At 39.1% G+C, this 11,609-nt stretch overlaps 1 protein-coding gene across 1 annotated transcript in view; it reads right to left on the reverse strand.

Moving 5' to 3' along the window:
- Nucleotides 1-10,949, reverse strand: part of eya1 (EYA transcriptional coactivator and phosphatase 1) — an 85,316-nt gene extending 74,367 nt beyond the window's left edge. The window contains exon 1 of the mRNA XM_036125790.1: nucleotides 10,886-10,949. The gene's annotated coding sequence lies outside the window, so the exon portion shown is untranslated. The remainder of the gene's footprint in view (nucleotides 1-10,885) is intronic.
- Between the last annotated feature and the right edge of the window lie 660 nt (nucleotides 10,950-11,609).

An 11,609-nucleotide genomic window follows, 5' to 3' on the forward strand; every position in this document is an offset into this window, starting at 1 on the left:
TTCTACTATCAAAGAAGAAATCGTGGATTCTCACAAAACAGCTGTGAGAGCAGCAGCTACTCATGCATCTTCCAGCGCTGCCATGTCTGTTTTGGTTAAGCTGTGGGCTCAGCAGCCCTTGGTTTTTTCGCACCGGTATGTCCCACCTTAAACCACAATACTGCAAAGTGATTGGCCCAAACTAACATTTCAGACTACTCAAAGTCATTTTCTGATTAATTTAGCTAGGAATTATATGACCACTCTGGGTCTACTTTGCAGCCCAACAAGGTCAGGTGCTGATCAAGTATGAAAAAAACAATAAAGACAACCACAGACGATTGTCACAGCAAAAAAGGAATTTATTCTGTCCTTAAGAATAAGCACAATGTTAACTGTACACCTTTATCCTGTACACACGTGCATAATGTTATTGGAGTGTATTATAAACACAGGTACAGAAAGAATGTGGCAAATTATTTAATCTCTACACCCATGTAAAAAGCTTAGCGTCTTAGATAAACCTACATTAACGGACTTTATGAGAAATAGTCTTACAGCAATTTAAATATAAAAGCCATTCTTCTATTCTAAAATACAAGGTTTGGAGGTCTAAATGTCAAATTATTAATTGTTATTCTATTTAGCAAATACAGATCTTATTTTTAGACTACATTTGTCTTTTTGTTATAAAACGTTTTTTGTTTGACCTGTTTCATCACCCATTCATGTTTATTGGGCAGTTAAGCAGTAAGAAACAGATTAAACTTGTTTTTTTCCAGAACTAAAATTAAAAAAAAACTCTGCTGTGTAAAAAAAAAAAAAAAAAAAAAAAAAAAAGTACCCGTTGGGCTTTAGACCTTAAGTTGACTTATCTTTTTATTTTTTAAATCTGTTTGTTAGTCAAACTTCTCTGTATTTGCCAGACTTGTATAAATGAAATGAATGCAATTATTTTGCATAAATCATAGTGGGAAGTGTATACCTATGCACATCGGGTCTGCATTTCAGACAGGAAATCTTTAACATAAACATCTGCATTTTGTGAAAACAACTTGGTAATTAGTTTAAGGCATAATAAGCTGGAGTAGGCACACAATGAAAGAAAGCATTCTGGCTTTAAAATGAATAAAAATTGATTGTGTCCCAATAAAAAACGAATTGGCAGAGTGTTAACTGGATTCCACATAAACGTCTGTAGCAGTCCCTGGCCGCTTTATTGTGTGCTAATGCAATAGAGAACACTTAGCAATAAATGCTCCTCTCTGATGAGCTCACAGAGGCTTTCCAAGATGGCCTGATGAAATTGTAAAAATTAGATTTCAGCTAGCTGCTAATGACTCCTAAAACAAAGGAAAATCTCCAAATAGAATTAGCCTGCCCTCTTCTTCTCTAAATACATCATATGTAAATTACTGTCATTTGGAGAAATATGCTTGCCTGGAAGGTAAAGCCTTCATTAGGAAACCTCAGTAGGTTTGGGACTCAAACCAGAACTCCTCCAGGACATTTAAAAAGTTTGAGCACTAAGTGAAGGTGGGTATTGTTCACTCATGGCGGAAAATCATAGGAATGACTTACAAATTAATTTCATATTATCTTAGTCAAGCGGGACCGATTTTGCTCTAAGGCTGAGCACAGAAATAGCTGCTATAAGAAACAAATAATTCATGTAAAATTGCATTTCTGTTATCCATTTTTGTATTTAATATAAAATCTACAAACAGCATGCTCACATAGATACAGTATCTTATGTAAATCATTTCATCCATGCATAGAAAACAATATAGTATCTCAATAATTTATTTAATGCACCTAATTAAATGACTGAAAGGCTAATACATTATGAGCCACAGAGCATATACATTCTTATATACAGTCTTATATGAAGCTTTTAACAAGAGACAATGTGCTAACAGTGCATCAAAATCTGCAACGAATGCTAAATATAACCTTAAACCTATCAAGAGTCAAGAGTATTTTATTGTCACCGCGGCAAAATTTCTCTTTGGCTACTCACGTTACACATTACACACAAGGAAGACAAACTGGCATGCTATGAACAAGGGTTACAGTGTTTTTTTCTTTTTTTTTTTTTGTAGCGTTCAGGAGAGTCACAGATAACAGATAATGAGGTAGTAAGGTGCTTATTGAACAATGACGATTTGAAGCTTCGTTTATAGCAATGTGCATTTAGATATTCAAAGCTTATGCTAGTTTTAATGTATATTAATTCCACTAAATTATCAAATTCACATCAAATAGAAGTGATCATTTCCAAAGCATGGACCAAGTAAATAATAAAAACCGCTTGCATACTTGCCCTAAAGCAGAACTGCTTGCATTTGAAGTTAATTTACATTTTTAAGTGCATGAATTTCAACTACAATCTGCTGATTCACATATTTTGATTTCATTTAAAAATAGATTGACCAAATACAGCAACCTTTTTAATATAAAGTAGGACAAAAGTTTAAAAAAATGTATGCACCATGAGTTTGGTGCAAACACCGGACTTCTTCTATAAAGCTTTGGAATTTTGGAACCAAGTTTTTTCAGGATATTTGGCTATAAAAAAAGGACAAAATGTTGAAAACAAAATATCAAAATTTGGATTATTTACATTGCTTTAATGAAATGTAAGATGAAGTGCCTAAGTGCCTGGAGTTATCTGTGGCTGCATGTAGTCAATGCCGTGGTGTCCGTTCTACCACCTCTTTCTGTGCAAATATGGTTAGCTGCATGAATTAAAGCCTTCCAAAATTGTTCCTCTGCTTACGCCTCCCCCGTCGATCTAAAGTTTTAAAAAATATGGTGGAAAATTTTAAGCAGCATGTATATTATGCAGCTAACTGCAGAAGCTAGTTCAGGTTCAAATTAATAACCCTCTAAATATTAGAGGAAATCAACTTGTTATGCTCTAGCTTGTACCTTTTAAGGAGCAGAAAGGCAAAAAGGATCAATTTAGCAGGTGTTTATTATATATTTTTTCTTTTCGCAATGAAATCATGTTTTTAGTTCCAGGTTCCTCCTTTACCAGATGTCCATGTCCCCCCTAGAGAAAACATCTATACCCAAGTTGCCTACAGATCTCCGAATGAACGCAAAGATAGAACGAGTTGTTGGTATAGCTAGGAAATCGTTCAAAAAGTTTATCCCATTCAGTTACACACTAATAAAAATGGGCAACGTGTTTACAAATATTAATCCTTTTTCCTTAGACAAACTATAAAAGGATCACTCCCACGCCTTGAGATGGGAGCCTTGTCTGCTCTTTTATGATAGTAATACCCTTATCTGGCCATTGTTCTGAGTCAATCCCTGATAAATAACAAGTCTTTGTTAGTACACTTGCATAGCTTTAGATTAACCTTTCCTAAAAAAAAAAACACATACCATACAATGTTTTCTCTAGAACACCTCAAATGAATTGTTTGGAGTACCCACTGTAACATCTGAATAACCGTAAGTAAGAATGAGTGACATGTTGATTGTCTGCTAAAGCAAAGAGACTGTGATGTTTATAAGTATGATAAAAAGCCCTAAGTTGTTTTACAGGAAGTGTTGCTAAAACATTATACGGATGGGTGAATGAATGAATGAATTAATTAATGAAGAATTTCTCTTTGAACACCAAAAAGAAACAAGCACATGATAAAACTATGCTTTTTATGCAAAGAAGAAACCATCTCTGTTCGTTGACTCCTCTTGTTGCTTCTTTTGGCTTTTTCCTTTCAGGGGTCGCCACAGTAAGTTATCTGTCTCCAACTCTATCTTCTGTACCTTCGTCTTTCCCACCAACTGCGTTCATTTCTTTTACTCCATCCATAAATCTCCCTTTGGTCTTCCTCTAGGCCTTCTGCCTGGCAGTTCCGGCCTTAGCATCCTTTTACCAATGTACTCTCTATCCTCCCTCTCTATATGTCCAAACCATATCAGTCTGGCTTCTCTGGCTCTACCTCCAAAACATTAACATGAGCTGTCCCTCTGATGTATTCATTCCTCGTCCTATCCATCCTCATCACTCAGAGAACATTAACGTCTTCAGCTCTGCCTCCTGTCTCTTCCTAAGGTCCTCTGTCTCTAAACCATAATTTGAAATAAACCTGTTCCATTAATTTCAACATGTTTCACTGTAGGAAAAAAATATACCAAATACCAAGCCTTATGACCTATGCATCCATCCATCCATCCATTTTCTAACACATCTATCCCTTGTGGAGTTGCAATGGGTTGCTGGTGCCTATCTCCAGCTGTCAATGGGCGAGAAGCAGGGTACACCCTGGACAGGTCGCCAGTCTATTGCAGTGACCTATGCTTATTGCTCTTTTTTCTAGTGTGCATTGTGCAGGGGTCTTCAACTTAATTGCTCTAGACCTACCCCGTTACAACTTTTACATACATCCCTGTTCCAACAATCCTTGTTTTCATAGCTTCTTAATCTTACTTTTATGTAGAATGGGGCAGTGTTACCCGGCTGTTGTCATTTTTGATGTGGGCTAAACAGTCTGAGGCAAACTGTACGCTCGTAAGTATTAAATGTCAGTCGGGCTGGAAACATGGTGACAAAATTGCACAGATGGGTAAAAAAAAAAGTGTTATTTGGTCTGAATGCTATGTTTTCTGTTGCTCTTAAAGTCCTTTGTTATTATTCAGGGCCCACCTTTACCTGTTAGCAAAGCAGTTTGAAAACAACCTACTGCCCATGTTACTGTTAGCAGGGCTGTTACAAATCTCTACTTATCTCTATCAGAAGGTTTGTTGGACACATGTTTGCAGGACTGGAAGTGGCAGCTAGGCTGCACGGCTGTGAGGCTTGAGTGTTTTGTGAGGGTCACTCTTGGGGCAAGAAGCAGACTGCAGCTGTGGGGTATTTCCACCATCCATAAGCACCTATGTATTAATGGGCTTACACAAACTGAAAAGCAAAGCTTACATCTGTCAAACCAAATACTAGGAGGTATCCTATATCCTCCTTTTCTTCCAAAGCGAAGTATATTTCACAACAGCATCGCCCAAGGGCACAAGATTGATCATAAGGCAAGAGAGAAAGTCTACTAATCATTATCTATACATTTTATACCCCAAGATGACACTCTCAGGATTTCTCTGCTCATTTTTTTCTGTCTTAACATCTTTTACTGTAGATGTCATATCTGATGCATCTAAACAGTGACGTTCTTGAAGGAGCGAAGCACCAGATTACAGTAATTGAAAGTCCATACTGTGACAGAAATAGCTGTTCTCACACGGGCTAGACCCACTGGTGCCTTTTGCTGTCTGTTGGCGAGAACTAAATATATTTTCTGCATTCTGAATGACATTCCACTCTAACGCATATGTGCCAGTAGTTAACTGTGCCTGAGAATAAATAGCCTCCTCGGCCAAGCCTTGAGACATGTCAGAGAGTGCACGTGTGTGTGTGATTTATTTGTTTTGGGAGGAAATATTAACACGCTTGAAGTAGGTGGAAAGAAGTGTCACCCTCTCGGTTTTTAATTCAGTCGGGCAAACTCATTTTGGCATATTTTCTTTTAAAGTGCCCCGATGATTTTCGGGCATTCTGACCACCTGACCGGTGGAAAACGTCACCGGCTGTAAGGAGTTCCGGCACGCATCCAAAATGTGAACTTCTGAACCGGAGAGCCTGCCGTCTCATTTGCTCAGAAGAAGGAGGCAGCGGTGTGTAGCAACAGGCACTCTAATTTCGTGGTGGCTGAGGGAAGCTTTACATAAGTGATGTGATGTTCTGTGGCTGTCACTCAATCTGCCTCAGACTGCCAGATGAATAAATGAGGCTGATGCAGTTTCACGTCACCCAAAAAGCTACAGTAAGATGTAATATCAGCCGAAGAAATGCTACATTGTTATTATTCTAAGCTCCAGGAAGAGCTTAATAGTTTTTTGGATATCTCCTCCAGATATTCTCTTTATTTCAATAAAGAAAACAAAACAATGAATGTTTAATAGGTATTACATATGAACATTTCCTACAAGACGCAATTCAACTCTGTATCGGCTGACCTTAACAACAGTAACGGGAGAAAAAGCTGAGCATGTTGCGGTTCCCGTCTGTCCTCAAGGCAAAGTTACATTACAGGTGTAGCGTAAACATACTCTGTATTTCTCTTGGACCGAGGCTTGAAAATAGCTGTGCAAGCACTCGTGGACCACACACAGCTGTTAGTGCTGTGGTTCCGCTCACATCATGGAGGTTTATGCCAATTGGCTGCCATGAATATTTGTAGGGTGTCTGTCATAAATGAAAATAGATGGACTGTTCTCCAAAGTCCTGTGGCGCTGTGGTTAGTGGGACCTACAATATTCTTTAAAGCGATGACCGTCTGTTTATTAAACTCTGACTCAATCCCAGGTCCTCCTCTGGGTCACACCAGTTTTTTTCTTTTTCTTTTTGGAATCAGGGAGGAGTTTTCATTTGGCCATTCTACAAAGAAGTTGGGACATTTTGCCGTTATGACAGATAATCAAACACTTTTCAGAAACATGATGTAGAAATTCTAAAAGTAACATAAGCCGTGTTTGCATCCAATTCTCGTGCGAATTTTGAGCGACCTTTTTAAAATGTTGCAAAAGAGAAAATGCTAATCAGATGTGTTTCCATCTACTGGTTTCTAGCTAATTAACTAGGTGAAGCAAAGCGTAACGTCGTCATACGTTGACGTTACGCTGTAATAAACAGGAAGTAGAGGTTGTAAACTAGTATGGACCATAGCTCTGTAATGGAGCGAGATTTTAGTGAATGTGTTGCTATTTATTTTCACAGATGAGACAGAATTAATTGCGTCTGTCCGTAGATCCATATGTAACCGTTGTTGCTTCGTGTCCTGTTTTTCAGCGTTATGGGAACATTCAGGAAGACACTGGCAGCAGAAACAGCTGATCAGTCATGTGAGGTAAATGTTTGCTACGTCAGAACTTATTCAGCAAATGTGTTTTCTATCTCCTCTTTAGCACATTTACTTTTTTCAAAAAGTCAAAACCACCTCAAGTGAGTGTAAAGTTTTTTTGTAAAATTTAGTGATTTTTTTTCCTTCTATCAAACTATTCTAATGTGATAATTCCAACTGCGCATAAAAAATGTTGATGGAAACACGACTATTAATGAAACCAACACTGGGAATCAAGTGTGAAACCAAGCTAGTTAAAGCCCCCAGACCAAGGACCAAGTGTTTGCAGAGGGGATCAGTGAAGATGCTACTTTATCAGCTGATCTGGGATAAACGTTGATAAGCAACACAAATGGGGGCATTGCTTATCTTGACATTTTTAACTACTGGGAAATCTTACAGGTTGATGAGCAAAACAGAGACAGGTATACAGTAAAGGGCAATGTCAAAGTGTTACACAATGATTAGTATTCTTACAGGTCTTGTGGAATAAGTATTTTTTATAGATTTTTCTTTTTTTACCAAGAGAATAGAATAGACTAATTTTAAAAGTTTCCTCGGATTGACAGAAAGAGTAAGAATAAAATAGCTGTAGTTACAGCTGCAAGTCATTTAAGGCAGTGGTCCAGAGACCCCCAGGCTGCAGACCAGTACAGGGCTGCACACAAATTGACCAATAATTTCCAAAGTAATTATTTGAGACCGGTGTTTTGTAGTTATGTTTATATGCATACAATTTCACGATAGGACTAAGATGTATTTGGATTAAAAAGCAAAAAAATAATAATCGGATTGTAATATTTACATGGGCACATAATCAATTAATCAAATCACTATGTGTGTTTACATGCACCTGGCTTTATTTAGAATAGAACCACATTTTTTTCTAAGAATGATAACACAGAAGAAGACGAACGTTCATATTTGCTGAGCAACAAAAATAGCATGCAAAGTAGTAGTGTATGAGTTTGTTTGACTTCGGGGTGCCCAGAATGGACTTGCACCGGTTTCTAACTACAGTTTAGACATTACTGAATACCTAATAATTTTGAACTCTTTTAATGTTTCTAAGAGGAGCCCAGACAGTTTTGCTTCCTGATGTAGCGTCTAGCCACTCAAAGTGGAAAAATGTCATGTTGATGTGGGCACACCTGCACACTCGGGTCAGTTTGCCACAATCAGAATAACTTGATCCCGACAAGCGTTTACGTTCATGTCGATTGGATCGTCAGTCGGCATAAACCACCCCTCTGATTCAGAATACCGTTTCATTCCAATTGAGCTTAATGTGATCACAATATTTCGACTTGAGTGTTTACGTGTAGCATTTTTATTCTATTCCTACTACTTATGTCCATCTAAATGTAGCTACTGTCTCTCATCACCCTAAGATCAGCCTGTCTTGTTGCAGAGATTGAAGGTATGGGTCTATAAAGGCCGCTACATACGGCACGACAAACGAGACATTTGTTCTCGCTCCCACAGCCAATGACGTCATTTTGTTCTCTCAACCCTGTCTTTGAGGATCTCGCTGCATGTTCTCGACACTACATCTGGGCAGAACTTTTTTCTCAAGGGTTGTCCGACTACTACACTGTGTTTGGACAGGATTTAGATGGCTGTGTTTAGGTTGGAGAAGTGGAAATGTCTCACACATCTGCGGAACTGCCGTCGTGGAGTCCCACAGAACTCTGGTCGTTTAAGCGATTGAACATGCCAGTGCCGCTCATTTGCAGCGTTTACTCAATAAATTAGCCACGCGGTGCAGTCCCGCCCTCGTAGCACCTCAGGTCCCCGGTGTTTGCAGTCTTTACAAATACCGGCAGAGCACAACTATTGTGTGTCTGCTTTTCACCTTTCAGCCAGCCAGCTCTGACGTGACTTGAGGTGGACTTCTGCAGCTGAGCGTCTTGTGCACTATGTATAGACAGAGCCAAAATTTACTTTTTTTCGTGTTCCTCCCACCCAACTATGAGAAAAAAAACTCTTTGTTCTCGTGGAGTATGTAACAAGCTGAAGCTTTGGACATCTAGAAACTGATTTTCTTACCCATTCCTTTTTTTCAAGGCAACTCCACCTCAATGTGGTTCATAGTGTCTTTGTCAAAAGTCAATTGCCAATCTACCCACAGATTCTTAGTTTAATTTGGATGTGGACTTTAACTGGTTCAGTCCAACACATGAATATGAGCTGATCTACACCATTCCACTGGCTGTACATCTCGTATTGATGTCCTACTGGAAGTCTTTTTCAACCTCTGCCCTTGCTCTGTATTTATTTGTCCAGAATAATGCGCAGGGTTTATTTTCCAGCACACGGTGTTTTCCATGTCGGCTAAGAAGTTACATTTTTGCCTCATCTAACCAGAGCAGCTTCTTCTATACAGTATGCTTGCCATGTTCTCTCTGTGGCTTGTGGTGAACCAATTCTTGTGGCCTTCTTTCAACAAACGCTTTATTCCCTAAAGGCCAGATTTGTGGAGAGCACAACTTATAGTTAGCCTGTCAACAGATTATTCCACCTGAGCTGTGGATCTCTGCAGCACCCCCAGTGTTACCATGGGCCTGTTGGCTTTTTTTCGCTGGTTCATACTTTCCTAACCGAACCTTGCTTTAAACTTCTCCACAGTTTTCTCCCTGACCTGTCTGCTTTGTCTTTGGTCTGCATTCACTAATGTTTTCTAAGAAACCTCTGAAGCCTTCACAGACCACCTGGATTTATACTGGAACTAAAGCTGGTCTCTGATTACTACTTTGCTGACTTCTTAGTAATGTGTTTGGTTGGACTGGCTTTTGTTTAGGGGCATTTGAGCAAAGGGGCCTATAGAGCAATGCACCCCCCACTTTCAGTTTTTTACCTATAAACGTAAGTATCGTTTTGCTCAACTTCACAATTAGGTGCTAGTTTGTGTTAGTCTATCACATAAATCCCCAATACATTTCACTGAGTTTTGTGGTTGTTGTGTGACAAAGCTTACTAAAGTTCAAGGAGTATAATTTAGTTAGCAAGGCACCCATGTTTCCAGCCCAGTACAAACACGCTAAGTCTATTTTCCGCATGTAATATGGTGTTTAGTATGTGTAAAATGATGTGTTTCTTCGGCCTTGCCTTTTTGACACTGGTGACATAATGCAGAAGTGAGCTGCTGCTGCGCAGGGAACCTTCTACGCTCTCACTTTTTATACCCCTATTTAAGAACAGCAGCCCTTCACACCAAGTTCAGCAGGAAGAGGCAGTAAAATGAAATGGGCAAGACCTACAGTATTTCATAATTAATAGGTAGCTCCGACAGGAGAGCCGTGCACGCTGACGTAAAAAGATCAACAACACATAAAGGTGATCATTCACTCTGCTGAAAATTACAGACCCCCAAAAAAAGAGAATGAAAGAACTTATTACTGAGGGTTATTCATTTTACTAAAACAAAATAAAAATCTGTTTGAAATGTGCCAGGCTTTTTATAATCTCTGATTGCTCTGTTTCATTTGGACGCCCTACAGAGCTGCTGCTCTACCTGGCTAAATGATCTAATTTGTTGCTAAGGTGGTCCCTGGCTCTTTCCAGGTCACCACCTGCGAGCAGTACTGTAAATTACTCGGCGGGCCTAATTGCCCGTGTCCGCTGTGTTACTATAAACTGGTAGTGGTGTGCTAACTCTATTGTCAGGCACTTAATCAAGCCACCTGATTTATTTCTCAGTCTTAACTCTGGAAGCGAATTCAAGTGTGCTTTGGTATTGTAGAGCCCTCTTAGCTTGCAAAACTAACCAGCTATTCTCAGTGAGAACTGAGGGGTTGGAAATGATAGCGATAATGTTATCAACCAAAACCACATGAGGCCTTGCCTCCACAGTATGGGCCTTTACAGAAAAGCACAATAGATCCAGATGTTGCTCAGAATGACCCTACCTAGGGGGGCATGGGGCCATTATGCCAATCAAATACTGCAACACTTTACATCGCAGCCCTAAGGCAGAATGGAGAAAATGTGTTTCTTACCTCACACGTACGAAACGGTAGCAACAGGCACTGAAATTAGCTCAGATTCCCTCTCCATGTACCTAAAACAGAACAAGGAACACATCAATATTTAATGACTTCAAATAGAGGCTTTCTTCTGACCGAAATGTCCTTCACATATTTCCAACAAAATAAAATGATTGTGCAAATTGAAAGATAAAATTTCAGCTAATTCATTTCAAAATTTCATGCTCAACCATGGTTCTCAAGGTTTAGACTCCGGTTTGAACTAATTCAAGTCGATCCAGCCCCAGTTCACACCTTTACTTTCAGGGCACTCTGAGCTGGACCTCAAAAGAGCTCAGTACATACCGGTGCTGTAACTCCCATCATTAATAATTATGATGTCTGGAACTGGCACATAGTTTAGGAGAACTCTTTTTGAAGGTCTCACCCACAAACAATAACTGAAACCATATATAACATGTTATGAATCACTGTTATCAAGTCATATTAACATGTTATCAATCACATTTTTAACAAGTCATATCAAAACAGAGTGGAAGCAAGCTTATGTGGAAGCAGCAAACGTCTCCTGTGCAAAGATCCTCAACAAAGCCAGATGTGATTACTAAAGACTTTCAGTCTCCATATAGCTGAGTCAGTTGTTTCGTAAATGATAACAGTGTTTCGGGTGACATTTTGTTAGAACGTTACAGCATTTGAAGCAAAGAAGACACAAAGTATTTCAATTCAATGTGCT

This window comes from Fundulus heteroclitus, chromosome 21 (genome assembly GCF_011125445.2).
Source record: "Fundulus heteroclitus isolate FHET01 chromosome 21, MU-UCD_Fhet_4.1, whole genome shotgun sequence".
Lineage (NCBI taxonomy): Eukaryota > Metazoa > Chordata > Actinopteri > Cyprinodontiformes > Fundulidae > Fundulus > Fundulus heteroclitus.